This window comes from Pseudonaja textilis, chromosome Z (genome assembly GCF_049901715.1).
Source record: "Pseudonaja textilis isolate UNSWEBS1 chromosome Z, rPseTex1.2, whole genome shotgun sequence".
Taxonomy (NCBI): domain Eukaryota; kingdom Metazoa; phylum Chordata; class Lepidosauria; order Squamata; family Elapidae; genus Pseudonaja; species Pseudonaja textilis.
The window spans coordinates 39,926,949-39,943,244 of record NC_142008.1 but is presented as its reverse complement, the minus strand read 5'-3'; the positions used below and the strand labels follow the sequence as shown (position 1 = coordinate 39,943,244).

At 34.5% G+C, this 16,296-nt stretch overlaps 1 protein-coding gene across 9 annotated transcripts in view; it reads right to left on the bottom strand.

Moving 5' to 3' along the window:
* Positions 1-16,296, bottom strand: part of CREB5 (cAMP responsive element binding protein 5) — a 268,675-nt gene that overhangs the window by 70,473 nt on the left and 181,906 nt on the right. The window lies entirely within an intron of this gene.

Genomic DNA, 16,296 nt, shown 5'->3' with positions numbered 1-16,296 from the left:
TTCTAAATATTTTCAAGTGATTACATATTTCAACACTTTCTAAATAAAACACATCCTAAAAACTAAATTACTGTAGACTCATGAAAACAAAGCCTCAACAGTATCTCTAGTGCAGGCTTGTTACTATGAGCTAATAATTTCAGTCTTTTAAGCAAGCACAGTCTTCTTTTCTTAATCATTGTGCATCCCTAGGCAAAACATTTCTACTGAAATCCACTGAAATCCATTAGAACAAGGCAAGGTGTATAAGCTAATATGGGGCTATTCAGCCACTAAACCAACTCCAGAGTGTTCTGTACCGACATATTTTATATCTTCACATTCACTTGTAAAAACACTGCTTTAGGTTAAAACCCATTTAAGTTTTGCTTTTCAATTAATATGAGTCAGAGTCAGAGGAAGCAGACAATAAACTAAACAGAAGTTCTTTGGATAAAAAACTTCTAATTTTTGGTAATTGCCTTAACTTTTTCTATGTTTTCCTCAAAAATGTACATAATGTGCATTTTCTTAATGTTGCAAACTTTATTCAAGTATTGCCTCCAAAGTCTCATATTGCTTGAGATTAGTCTAATGATTAGTCTCTGTTTTTTCATTTTCTCCCTTAAAGTATGTCACCATGGTAGAAAGGCAAAGAATGCTAATAGTAGTAATATTTGATTGCCCGTAATTAAGATGACTTTGTATAAAGTGGCCTGAAATTGGGACAATTCTAAATAATATTCACTTTGACAACAGAAAAACTAAATTAAATACTTTAGTTTAATGCAATTATTCCTATCTTCTAATCCTTCCTTCCATACAATATATACACATTTTCTCACTTGTATAAAATATCCTCCTTATATTTAGCTTTAACAAAGCAATTCTACTTGTGCAGCAAAGCATGTACTATTCTTCGTTCCTTTCCAGTTACAATTTGAGCTTGCTATACTCCCTTTCAACATTGCAGCTGATTTTGTGGTTAGAGTCCATTTGTTTTCACATCAATGAAATTAATTTCCATTGGAAACTGCATCTGAGGCATTTAATCAAAATGGGCCTAAAATAATCCTGAAAAGCTCATCTGTCTTCCAATCTATATAGTGTTTTAAAAATTGGACATGTGCCCTGCAATAATATTGCATTTTACAGAGCTTAATGCTCTGTACTTCTAAGTATCAGTTACATCAAGACACTGGTAAATTAAAACAGTTCAAGATTCTGATTAACATTGATTTTATAAATATATAGACAAAACTACTATAACTATATCTTTATGGCAAACAAAATGGAATTTGAATTGTTTGGTAATGAGAAAGTATTTAATACAGGTATATTTCCTTGTTAAAATATATGACAGGAAGCATCCATGTTCAAAAGAATGAAACTTCAAGCAGAGTTGTTGCAGAATGAAAGATTTTTTTCTCACCAACTTTTCTCACATTTGTTCTGAAAGGTTAAACTTGATGCCAAGTAACAGACATTTTGTATTGACATAGATATAACAGTATAAAACACTGGAACATGGATCCCAATTCAAAATCAGAAAGTATATCTTCAGGAAGCTGTTTCCCAATTTCCCCTCCTAAAGATAAGTTTTAAAGCAACTGTCAGCATGTCCAAGAATGTAGAAAGTAGGGTATAATAACTTTTCCCTTCAACAACAAACCGCAGAGACATATTACAATTTCTGATCTATAAAAGTGCAATGTGAAAATGCACAAATCTAAGAATTAGTTGTGTAAATTCTCTGTAAATATTAAGTATAGTTAATCACAGCTTGACTAGGTCTTTCCCCCTTTTTTAACTCCATTAAGTTTTTTAACTTGAATTTTTATTAAAATTTTATGTACTTCAATTTTAAAGAGTCTTTGAGTCCAGAAGAGATAAACATTCCAAAGATTAGTTTAATATACCATGTAAGTAGCTGGGAAAAGCTGATAGTTTAGAAAGAACTAGTAAATATGCTGCCAAATTCCAAGGATCAAAAGGGACTGGGAAAAGCCTGCATGCATATGTAGCCTCACAATGATGTTCTTGTCTGGGTGATATGTTCTCCTGTATAGTCAATATTTTTTTTTATCATTGCACCTGCTTTTGGATTGCATCCCATGGGGGTCTGCATGGTCTTTACCTTCCCTGCCTTCAGGCAATCTTTAACAACTTGGCTGTTTCTCTAGGCCTGCGGCCAAGAGGTTTGGACAGGCCTCATCTTAGCAGCAGGTGTTATGGAAGTATGTTGTGGTTTTGGTGGTTTTCTCCCAAAGGCCAATCATATTTACACTACATTGCATACTATTCTATATACATTACATATATTATAATTTTGTGAAGCCACTCCAGAGTCCTTATGTAATTAATTAACAAACAATATGCCAGGAACAACAAGGAGTGTCTTGTGTTTATACGTTGCGCTATGATGTCGTTCATGGCAAAGGCTTACAGTAGTCTTTGTGTTCATTTAAATAGTGCTGTATGAGCTAGAATCCTCTGCTCTCCTCTGCAGGTAAGTTGACCAGGTCTTAAGAAATATCACCACTGAAGAAAGAAGGATCTGCTTATAATTTGCATTCCACATGCTAACATGCTGTCTGAAGTGGACAAAATAATGAAATGAATTCTAATTGTAGAAAATAGAAAATGGGGGAAATGCAATTATTGTTAATTCAGCCATAGTTTTGTCTCACTATCTTCACAAGTAGATACAGCAATGAACTACATGAACACTTTCCTGCTAGAAAACCTGTGAGAAAACTTGGTCATAATGAGCACATTTCAATCTTGTGTCTAGGAATTGACTTGAAACTCTATTAGTATATTGCTTTCTATGCTCTCTACCTGAATCTATGAACTAATACAGATGGTCTTATATTAAGAGTTAGTGTAGCCTCATGAAGTTGATTGAATTCCATATTTACTTTAGGTTACTCCAATCCTGAAGTTCCACAGTAACTAAACATTTCTCTAAGATAAGCATATAGCCAATAACAGTCTTGATTTAGGAGATGTTACATGGGAAGGGATGCCTTATGTTTTTAAGTCATGGTAGATCAGCACTAAAGTCTGATTAGTGGCTACATTTTACCTATATATGGGCAAGATGCAAAATCTATTAGATCTAATTGCATTCTAAAATAAAGGAATTGAAATGAGTCCTATCAATGTTTGGATTGATACTTGTAATACAGAACACCCGATTGATTGTATCCTCTGTAACCTAGATTACAAATAATATGTGGTATTCAAATATGGCTGTAGAGTTGCAAGATAGATATTTTATAGTGCTGTGGAGAAAAACCTGACTCATATTCATAAGGTACAGTATAAAGTTAATTTAAGACTTATATATGGTGATTTTGTTGCAAAAAAAAAATGCTTCCTGCAAGCATTGCATCCTTAAATTATTTCAGGGTTTTTGGGCCTCCCTATACTCCTACTTTATCCTTTTCCCGGAGTTGATTGTTCACAAGCTGCTTTGATGTTTTTCATGTTTTTCTTCTTATATCTTTACTATTCTGGATGCTATGATTGATGCCAAGATATATTTGGTTATACTTATTGGGTTGGAACTGTTTTGAAGTGTGGTATATGGAATGTGGAGAGCCTGTTTGGTTTATAGCTTTTACTGGGAGCCTCTAGACTCCTAGTAGAAGCTGTAGGAAGCTTCCTTGGTTAAAAGAGGCAAACATCAAAATAAGATCTAATATAAGATGTTTTTCAAGGTTCTGTCTTCTCCATTCTTTTTAATATTTAAATGAAACTTATGGAAGAGATAATTGGATGCTCTTAACCAGATTTTAAAACCTATTAAAGCATACACAATAGAACTGACTGAAAGGATCTTCAGGATTTATAGATGATGAATGAGATGGTATGCACTACATGATTGAAAGTTAGGAACATCAAGATTCATATATTCCCTATTCTGACATATAAACTAATTCACTTTTTCCCACACTGGTTTCATTCAGGAAATAATGTTATAATCAAACTTTGAAGAAGCATTTCAGTTTGACTTACTGGACAGAAATAAACCACTATTTTTGTTTAAATTACAGGCTAGAAATATTTATTGGACTGCTAGCATATTTTGCATCTTGAAGCCATGCTGTAATCACTATTGAAGAATAACTACCATTTTATTTTATAAGACCTACAAAGTCTTTACAAAAGTAGTATAGTAAATGAAGATAATGCTAGATCATGTTATTTTGTTGTTTTTTAAATAAATTAAAATAATCTAGAAAAAACAGGTTAGATTAGGAACTAGATGGTAAGAAGCTGCCTATTCTTTGCTTATGCAAATTAATAAAGAATAAACTAAGACAGCAAATTCTTAAATGTAAAAAAGCATGAGTGTAAAATCTTGGGCGCAGATTTTGAAATCATGTGGGGAAAAAATCAACAAATAGAATAGATTTCTTTATTGACCAAATGTGATTGGACACACAAGGAATTTGTCTTGGTGCAGATGTTCTCAATATACATAAAAGATACATTCATCAAGAGTCAAGAATCATAAGGTACAACACTTAATGATAGTCATAGGGTACAATAAGCAACCAAATCATACTAGGAAACAGTCAATATAAATTGTAAGAATACAAGCGACAAAGTTACAGTCATACAGTCACAAGTGGAAGGGGATGAGTGATAAGGAGTGATGAGAAGATTAACAGTAATAGTAGTGCAGACTTTGTAAATAGTCGAACAGTGTTGAGGGAATTATTTGTTTAGCAGAGTGATGGTTTTCAGGAAAAAAACTGTTCTTGTGTCTAGTATGTGTTCTGGTATGCATGCTCTATAGCATCGTTTTGAGGGAAGGAGTTGAAACAGTTTACGTCCAGGATGTGAGGGGTCTGTAAATATTTTCACAGCCGTCTTTTTGACTCATGCAGTATACAGGTCCTCGATTGAAGGCAGGTTGGCAGTAATTGTTTTTTCTGCAGTCCTAATTATCCTCTGAAGTCTGTGTCTGTCCTGTTGGGTTGCAGAACCAAACCAGATAGTTATAGAGGTGCAGATGACAGAGTCATTAATTCTTCTGTAGAACTGTATTAGCAGCTCCTTGGGCAGTTTGAGCTTTCTGAGCTGGTGCAGGAAGAACATTCTTTGTTATGCTTTTTTGATGACGTTTTTGATGTTAGGTGTCCATTTTAGGTCATGTGATATAATAGAACCTAGAAATTTAAAGGTCTCTACTGTTGATACTGTGTTGTCTAGTATTGTAAGAGGTGGTAGTATGGGAGGGTTTCTTCTAAAGTCTACCACTATTTCTATGGTTTTGACTGTGTTCAGTTCCAGATTGTTCCAGCTACACCACAAGGCAAGTTGTACAACTTCCTGTCTGTATGTGGATTCGTTGTTGTCTCGAATGAGACCAATCACTATTGTATCATCTGCAAACTTCAGTATTTTAACAGATGGATTGTTTGAGATGTAGTCATTGGTATATAGGGAGAAGTGGAGAAAGCACACAACTTTGTGGAGGGGCTGTGCTAATTGTACAGGTATCAGATGAGATTCTGCCTAGCTTCACCTGCTGATTCCTGTCCATTAGGAAGCTTATAATCCACTTACAAGTGTGTTCAGGTACCGCTAGTTGGTTTAATTTAGTTAGAAGAATGTCTGGAATGATGGTATTGAATGCTGAACTATGCTGAGCTTACTATAACGTGCTCACTACTGCTTGGGGTTTTTCCCCCCTGAATCTTTTAACACTTACTACTTCTCCATTGGGTAAAGAAACACTCTCATGGTCATAGAATCATAGAATCCGGTTAGAAGGAACTTTGAAGGTCTTCTAGTTCATCTTCCTGCCCAAGGAGCTCTTATTCCATTCCTGACAAATGGCTATCTAATATTTTCTTGAAAATTTCCAGCAATGAGTACCCAGAAATCCAGAAGGCAAGGAATTCCTGTCATTAATTCTTCTGTCAGGAAATTTCTCCTTAGTTCCAGATTAGAACACTCTTTAACTAGTTTCCACCCATTGCTTCTTGTTCTGTCTTCAGGTGCTTTGGGGAATAAGTCATCCCCCTTTTCTCTATGATATCCCATCTAGTTCTGGAAAACAGTTATCATCTATCTTCCCTAAGACAGATGTTATCATCAATCCTTCTCTTTGTTACATTAGACATATCTAGTTCCCTTAAGCATTCATCATATGGTTTAGCCTCCAGATCCCTTATCTTTTTTGTTGCGTCTGTCTATATTTCAAATGTGGCTTCACTAGTACAGTATAGAACATATTGTTATTTCTTGTGACCTTGTTGCTATTCTTCTGTTGATGAGCAGTCTAGGGCTGCATTATTATTATTTTGTAAATGCCACACTATTCCAGCTCATATTTAAATAGTAATCCATAAGGATACCTAGATCCCTTTCATAGTTACCACTAACTTGAATCAGGTATCACCTATTCTATACCTGTGCATTTGGTTTTTCCTACCTAAGTGCAGAACTTCACTTTTCTCACTACTGAACTGCATCTTGTTCAAAAGAGCCCAATGCTCAACATCCTTCTGAATCTTGAGTCTATCTTCCAAAGTGTTGGCAATTCCCATCCCCAGCTTGGTCTTTACCTAGAGACCAAAGTTTTGTCAATGTTTGACAAACCTATTGCTGGATCTTGTATGAAGTTGCTGTCAGATTAAATCCCCATACCTATATAAAGATGGACCAATGAATCTGCTGCCTTCACATCTCCTAAACTAAAGCTAACCCCCAGATCAGTTCCTTATGACAGATCTGCTTTTCAAAACCAGTATAAATATTTCTCCTTTTTCTCACTCCATTTGCTGACTTATGCCAACAGATCTGTAACTATCCCAGGCCACTAAAACCTGCACAAACTCTGTCTTTTTAATATGAATGATGGAACACTAACATAATCTAGAATGTGAAAAAGTGATTCTCCATATTAGGCTATTTCATGCGTGCTTTAACAATTGTGTATGAGAGCTATATTTCACTGACATAAGTGCCTGCATAATGCAACAATGTGTTGAAACTCTCTGGAGAAATCTGTCACTGATTCACAGACCTAAGCAACAGATTTCTGTGGGAAGATTTAGATCCAACTGTAAATTCATTTGGTTCCATGTTTACCCCATTTGTTCAGTGCTTTGTTGTTGTTTTCTTGAATGTATGTCCCAGATGTGCATGAGTATCTATTTGAAGTCACATTGTCTATCATGAGATTTTTCATTTCAAGATGTTAAAAGGAGACTATAAATGCCACAGAAAAGTGGCAGAAATCATCTGGTGCCTTCTTTACTTTCTTCTTCTTTCTATTATTAACCATTTCAGATTTGTTTGCTAACTACTCACGTACTAACTGTAATACTTTGAATTAGTCATGGCCAAGTAAATAAACTGAACTGCTACAGAAATACACAGACAGCAAGAACACATATTAGAACATAGTCTAGCAAAAGATTAGAAATACTGTAATTCCATTTGAAATAAATATAAGAACATTAGCACTCATGGAGGGCAGCAAGCCATCTATATCCTTCATCTACAAAATGTTTTTAAGAAAATATGAACAAAGTTATAAATACACATAAACACAGTAGGAAAACAATGGCTTCATTGGAGAATGAAGAATAAAGAACACTAGAAAGAAATGAGAAGCATTAAGCAAACATAAACACTAAATTAAATCAATCAAGAAATAAAATTATTTGTTGAATAACCAGAAAAATAGATGCAAGACTGAACTAAAGGATAGACTGAATTATGTTTATGTTTCCACTAAAATAAATTCATATGAACCGCATCAGGTCTGCCAAATATATATGCATGCCTCAGTCTGTTCATTTCTTCCCCCATCCTATCATCACATCTTGTATAATTTTTATTAATTTCTCAAATTCATCAGAATGCTGTTTTTATCATATACACTATCACATGTATCTTTAAAAGGATAGTAACAGAAATACCAGTGAACTTCAAGAAGGAAGTTGCAGTGTCATGTCATAAATTTCATTAGTGTTCTTCCAAAATATCAGAATTTCAGTTCTTATAATTCACACCCACAAAGTTAAGCTTGGTTCTGAATTTCAGGTTTAATTACAACATTTCTGGACAATTTAATGAATAATATCTTGAAAAAAAATCTATATACATGACACTATCTGGACAATAACAAAGCAATTCAGATTTGGCATTTCCTTGTTCTGAAACATTCAAATTATCCCAGATCTATATTTAGTATTAGAATTAGTTTACTGCAATATTTTAAGGAAGGGGTATCAAAGTCGTGTCATCACAGTGGCATCATGTGATGTATCAGGACTTTTTTCCCCTTCACTAAACTGGCCGGGGGTGGGGCCAGCACATGACATATCCGGCCTGTGGGCTGCGAGTTTGATACCTGTTTTAAGGCATTGGGCACAGGAGACTGAGAGTTTTAGCCCTATCATAGACACAAAGCTGTTTCTCTCAGCCTTAAGAAGCAGGCACTGGCAGACAACTTCCAAAAAAATCTTAGCAACAGAACTTCAGGGACTTAGCCAGGCAGTCACTAGGAGTTAAGGCACATTTGAAGGCATGTATGTGTGCGCACACAAAAAAATCTTACATAATGGTGGTCTGTTATACTGAATATTACCATACTTGCCTTTGAAATTTAGATATTAATAACACAAGAGTTCAGTGCTAAGGTTCCATCTTATTCAAATTACTGGATGAAAACTAAGCTGCATTGTATCAGGTTTGCAGGTATGACAGTTTCCCAATTATGTTCTCTAGTCCAGTTCACATTGATTCTGTTGTCCTATGCTCTCTGTCTTTATCATCTAAGAATGCTCTTTATATCTGCCCTTGACCGAAAACATTTTTTTATAAATAATAAGTGTACTAATATCTGTTTCTCTATTCTTCACTGTAAAAAAAGCTTTGTTTCCAATTTGCAGATAAGCCAGCATCAATTTGGCATTAAATACAAAAGCCTAATACAACGATATTAGTTCCGAACAAACTTTTAGTAGAGCAATATATTTGCATTCTTAGAAATAGATCTTTCAGACTTCAATATACCCAATTTATCCATTCATAAGTTACTGGATAAATAAAAACTTGTGTGAGAATTGACAAAAAAATGAAAATGAAAATCACATTTAAAAATCTTAATCTTAAGAGATTTTAATGCATGCTGACAGCTTTTAATTATTGGGATTTGAATTAGGGTTACAGTTGCAGTGCAGTATGTTAAATCAGCAAAATGGACAAGTTAAAACAGAAGCTAAATTTGGTACAACAGCTAAATCTACATTTTGCATTTACATATATTAAGTATACTTTCTACTTCACTATTCTATTAATTATTGGGAAGGATTCATTGGCAAGAAGAGTGAGGTATGACAAGGGAGAGTAATTGATTTTCCCATTCTAATAGCTGGTCCTTTTGGATTGGTCACCTAATTTATTCTGTTACATTTATTTGTGAAGAACTTCTACAGATTTTATGCATTTTTACAGAGTACGGTAAATCTGGGAATATGTCCCAAGGATTACTATGCAATGTTCTTTAAGTCTCCATGAATTTCCATATATTTTAATAATACTTCCAGTAGTTGAAAGCTAAATCTTTTTGCAAAATCATCTAACAGAAATCAAACTATATGTTACACGCAGATGTGCCTCTGCATCAGTTTTAAATTTTGAAAAAAATGCTAACTTCTTGACAGTGTGACCAAAGAAAAAGAAAAAAAAAGAACATGGCAAACAAATGAGGATGCTTAATCCTTCCCTGAGAGTCAAATATGTATTTGAAATTTAAAGCTTGGTATGATCGTTAATGTATAGGATTAGGGACAGGAAACAGATTGAAACTGAGCCTTGGCTTTGGAAAACTCTGAGGATGATTTGAGCCAGTCACACACTCTCCACTTAGCTTATCTCACAGAGCAGTTGTTAAGGGGGGAAAATTATTTACACCATCTTGACCCCCTGAAACAAAGGAGGATATAGCCCTAAAACAATATCAGGATTTCTATTACTAACAAGAGGATAGTAATTGGAAGGAGATAGAGAAACTGAAGTCTCTTCCTTTTTACTATTTCTAATTATTTCAAATGCAAAATCACCCATTGCAGCTGTTATATGAGTTAACCCTAAACTGTACTCATGTATGTATGTATGTGTGTATGTATGTATGTATGTATGTATGTATGTATGTATGTATGTATTCCTCAGGGAGGAAGGGGTCAAGCTATTTTCTAAAGCTCCTGTAGGCCAGACAAGGAATAATGGATGGAAACTGAACAAGGAGAGATTTAACCTGGAAATAAGGAGAAACTTTCTGTCAGTGAGAACAATCAACTAATGGAACAGCTTGCCCTTGGAAGTTGTGGGAGCACCATCACTTGAGACTTTCAAGAAGAGATTGGACTGCCATTTGCCAGAAATGGTGTAGGGTCTCCGCTTGGGCGGGGGTTGGACTAGATGACCTACAAGGTCCCTCCCAACTCTGATTATCTGTAATGTATCTACCTACCTACCTACCTACCTACCTATCTACTTATTTATGTACTTCCATCCATCTATCCATCCATTTACAATCTGCACCAAGCAGCTAGGCCAATAAACAACATAATTAGTATACATAGTTAAAAGCAATATTTAAGACTGGCAAAAAGAAAATAACAAAGCATCAAAAGTCAAATGCACAAGGGATACCAGCAGGACAATCTAGAACGAAATGCTAGCTGGAATAAAATGACTTTAACTTTCCTCCTAGATACGAATAAATTCTTCCTCAAAAATTAGAAAGACTATTAATAGGCTTTCTTTGGGTTTTCATGCCAGCAAGGTATTGTGTGAATGTAATCTGATAAAACACCATGAATGGCTTTAAAAGTTCTTTAATGACAGGTACTTCAGATTGAATTTGAAAACTATCTGGCAGGTGATACAGGGGTTTCTGGCAAAATATAATTTTGTTACGATGCCATTGCGTTTTGAACTAGCTGTAGTTATGAGTCTTCAAACACAACCAAACATAAAGTATCCTAGCAGTAGTCTAATGCTATGGGGATCAGGGTATTCTGTACCTGTTATATTAAAAATAGGAATATGACTGGCACAGTAATCGAAGACATCCCAGCCATGGTTTCCATTTGAAGTTTCAACTGAGCCATTAGCCATTCTGATGATACACCAACTCCTTTGCAGGAAAACACTGTCTCATCAAGTGTAACTACCAGGACAAATGTTAAATAAATTTTCAATGTTTATTGGCAACAAGAAGCTAAGCCTCAGCTTATTCAGGTTGAAATTGTTTTATATCATCCAGATCCTCCTCACTTTGTCATACCAAATCTTGAATTTCATTTGTTTCAGTCAGATAGTAGTTATAATTTAGCATCAGCATAATGGTTACAACCAAAACTGGCAAATTATTTTCCTAGTGGTTGCATGTAGATGTTAGGCACTATGAGACTCCATAAGACTCCATAATTCCCAAGGATTCAATCATTGGTCCCCCAATTATGAACCACACCCACCTGCTAAGCTGCAAATGCCTAAAACTACATAGATATTTTTAAAAATAGTACTTCCAATTCCAACCACTGCAGGCAGTCTAAAGAGACGTCATAGTTGATTGTATCAAATGCCATTATAAGATCTTTGAAGATGACCTTATTGTGGCATTCTTCCTAATGAAGATCATTTAACACAGCAACCATAATCAGCCCTGAAATCTGAATGGACAGTATCCAGAAAATCCATTTCTCCATGATCCACTGAAGTTCATCTGCCATCTTCTCCACAATCTTTCCCAGAAAGGAGAAGTTGGGGCTGGGAAAATTTCAGGAAAGGCTTTTTTGGATAAGGTGCACTACTGCATCTTTTGGGAACAGGTGGTATTCAGCCCTTCCTCAAAGAAATTTTAACAATCTCCTGGATTCAGCTTCACACACCCTGGTTAGCAGAAGCAGCCAAGAAAGGAAAGTGTACTAGTCTTAATGTTCAAACTTCAGAAAAACCTGCTTTCTCAGATTCTACAAACTTAAATGAACCCCAGATTATTCCATAAGCCATTGCTCAACTCACCAATGCAGAATCTTTAAAAGTTAATACTTCACACAATGCATAAGGTGATTTTGGTTTATGTTCATTTTAGTTGCCCAACTAAAGGGCAAATATTGAAATAAAAATGTATCTTATATATGCCCCTATTGACCAGGTTTCTTCCTTCAAGAAAGATAGGTCAGTATTGTAGAGGTTAAGCAAGGGAGAAAAAATGCAGACTGTGAACTGCAAAACTGTTGGCACAATATTTAACTTGCTCTTGGTCTATGGCCAGTATTTCCTTTGTAAATGAATCCCACATCTTTATTAAGTTAACATTTCTTTCCTTTTTCTTTTTTAATTTAAAACGTATTTGAAATATTTTGATTTATAAAAAGTCCTGGAACATGATATGGCCCCTTCTAGATCAAGAAAAATGAGAATGTAAATTAAAATTCTGACATTAGCCATGATCATATAAACACATGCTCCATCAAATCCACAATTATTGTTTTAAAGATATGTCAAGATAAAGAAGATACCAAAAAACATTATATCCCACTGATAAATTGTTTAAAAATGATAGCGTAGTTGTGGATGAATTGGTTGTAGCATATGGAAATATAAGCAAAAAGTGTTAGAAGTCGTATAAAATTCACCCTAAAAAGCAATATTAGGTACAAATCTAATTCTGGAAGCATGTATTAAATTATACATCACTGATAATAATAATACATTTTTATTAACTTTATTTCATGAGATTAGATAATAATGGCTACATCAAGACTGCTGGAATTATGTTTTATAATTAAAAAAACCAATTGTTGCTTCAATTGTAAGTATTGTTGTGATTCGTTTTTTTAAAAAAACAACTTTTGCAACTGCTCATTCATTATAACTGTCTATTCATTATAAAAATGTAATATATAACAATTTTATTACAGTTTCAAAATATTTTTCATCTTGAATATAGATCACATGGTTTTACCCTACAAATAAAAAAATAATAAATTTCTCAATGATACTTAATGGGCATTTTCTATGATAAACCTACCTCTAATACTGTTTTTAAAAAATCTAGAAATGTTTTCACTTATTTTTTCTCTCTAAAAATAATACTGCAATTATTATTTAATACATAACGATCATATTTAATTTATTGGTAATAAGTGGGTCAATGCACTTAATATAATACAATTAAAACATCAGACTAGGAAGTTTTATTGATTTATACAAATGTGATGGATGTATGAGATAGCCCTCGAGCATTTAACTGGAAGCATGATAAAAATAGAACTGGAAACCCTTGATTGTTCCAACAACAGAAAGTACTTAATTAACAGAGCCATGCCTCTATCACTATATCTAAAAGATATAGGAAAGAAATTCAGTAAATTAGTTTCAATCAAGGCCACCAAACTGAGACGTTTCATTTACAGTATTGGCAGAACTACTAAAAGGTCCATGGTTTCTTTATCTCACTAATCCTTACATAGATCCTGAATGCAACTTGAAATCACCACAGTCTCACAGGGCTCAAATTTGAATATCTGCAGCTTATTTCATTGGGGTTCACCTTGGGCCTATTATGATGACTCAGGCTCATCATCGCATTGTCTACACTGACTCTATTTTTTCTTTGTTCTGCTTGATGCTCATTTTTTCAATGTTGAGCAAGTCTAAGAGAATAAAATATTACCCTCATATGGATTCAGAAATTTTAAAATTATACTTGGTTCAGGAAAAAAAAAGATTCTAAATTGGATGGCACATAAAACACAATAAAACAAATAACAACAAACAATAGATAAATCAACCAAATAAATTGTTGTCACTAAGAAAAAGCCAATCTGTGCACTATAAAATGTAACGGCTTTGCTGCAGCAAAGTGACTAATATATCTCCCATACTTGAAAATGGTATGATGGGACCTGAAGGAATCTTTCAACCACAGCAACCTCATGGTTTTTGTGCTGTCTGATAAGCAAAAAGGAGCAGTGTCTACTCAGCTGCCCAAGGATTCTTCTTGGAGCTCTGCACAGTCTAACTGAGGAAGAGAACTACCAGATTGGAACAATTAATAAAGAAAGATGGACCGTTCAAGAAAAGATCTCAATGAAAAAACCTTGGTTGGGTTTTCCTCAAACTCAGTTTCTCCTTTTCCTATTCTAAGTCTGGATGAATTAAATTTGAATCTACTTCATAACCTATTTCCTCAGTATTTAAATGCAGGGAGGAACAACAGTGGAATTCTTCCATATTTTTCACTGGAAAATGGGGCACATTTGGCTCTGTCTTGACTATCAATTAACTGGCAGAAAGATCACTCTTGCTGATCAGGAAAAGATAAGTTACTTCCTTGTTTACTTGTTTACTTTCTGTCCATCTTCTATATCTTTCAAATCCAAGATGGGCAGTCAGGAGAATGTGCAGATCTCTCTACTGCTAAAAATTGGTAACAAAGTGTTTGGTATTCTGGAGCTTTAAAATTTGTTGAATTTAGCTTAAACAAAGAAATGTCACAATCCTATTCAACAATGTGCATCTGTGTGCATCTGTGTGCATTCCAGAAAGACATAGTCTGAGAAATAGTAAAATATATTTAAATCCTGAAAATATTAATGCTGCCATGTGCATGACACAGTTGTATGATCCTGCAACTCTTGTCATTTCCAAATTAAATGCAACTCCTGGGTCAACATTGCCTAATCCCTCTATTAGAGTATTAATCTGAAAGCAGAAATAATGTTATAGCTGATATCTGCAAAGAATTCTTGAAAATATGGCTAAAAACACTTAAAATACTTTTAAGATGGATATAAAAATGAATTCATCAGAAAATTTTTTAAATATTTATAATTTTTTAAATGTTGATGAAAAACTAGAAGACATACTCTCTAATAAATAATTTGGTTTCAGAAAAAAACTATCCTGTAATCTGCAACTCTTACACTGCAAAAACATATGGACTACACAACTCGATTAGGGCAAAGCAATAGACGCAATTTACAAAGACTTCTGTAAAGCCTTTGATTCAGTGGTACATGACAAACTACTCCTAAAATTAAAATCCTATGGTATCTCTGGACAACTGCATAACTGGATAGAAGCATTCCTGTCAAACAGACAACAAATTGGGAGTGTCCTATCAAATTCTGTACCTATCAATAGTGGTGGTCCCACAAGGCAGTGTTCTAGGACCAACTCTCTTCATACTCTACATAAATGACCTCTGTGATCATATTAAGAGCAACTGTGTTCTCTTCGCTGAGGATGTAAAGCTGTTCAATACCACAGACCCTTCAAAAAGATCTTGACTATGTATCAGAATGGTCAAACAAATGGCAACTTCAAATCTCAACAAATAAATGCTCTGTCTTACATATTGGCAAAAAAAATCAGAAAATAAAATACAAGCTGAATAGTGAAGGCCTTGTTGATGATCCAAACTCTGTAAAGGACCTTGGAATACTCATCTCTAATGATCTAAGTGCTAGAGCCCACTGTAACTACATAGCCAAAAAGGCATTAAGAGTTGTTAACCTAATCCTACGTAGCTTTTTCTCTGGTAATATCACACTACTAACTAGAGCATACAAAACATTTGCTTGACCAATACTCGAATACAGCTCATCAGTCTGGAACCCACATTACATATCTGATATTAGCACAGTTGAGGTGCTAGAAAGTCCAGAAATATTTCACAAGAGTTCTCCACTCCTCTACTCATTGTAGAATACCTTGAATTAGGCTAAACCTTGAATTACGCCATCTTCGGTCTGATCTAAGTATGGTATACAAAAACCTTACATTGCAATGACTTACCTGTCAATGAATACTTCAGCTTCAACCATAACAACACAAGAGCACACAATAGATACAAACTCAAGATAAACTGCACCAAACTTGATTGCAGGAAATTTGATTTCAGCAACAGAGTGGTCAATGTCTGGAATAGTCTACTTCACTCTGTGGTTTCTTCTCCAAACCCCAAAAACTTTAACCTTAGACTGTCTATTATTGACCTCACCCCTTTCCTAAGAAGTCTGTAGGGGGCATGCATAAGCGCACCAACATGCCTACCATCCCTGTCCTATTGTTTCTTTTATTTTTGTTATATGTACTCATTTCATGTATCCATAACTATGTATATACTTATACCTATTATCTTGTAAGACATTGACAAATCAAAATAAATAAATAAATAAAATAAAAATAAATTTATAACACTCTATGAAATGACAGAAAGTGCAAAAGGAATCTGCAGTGGGAGCACCTGTCAGAGTCTGGGAC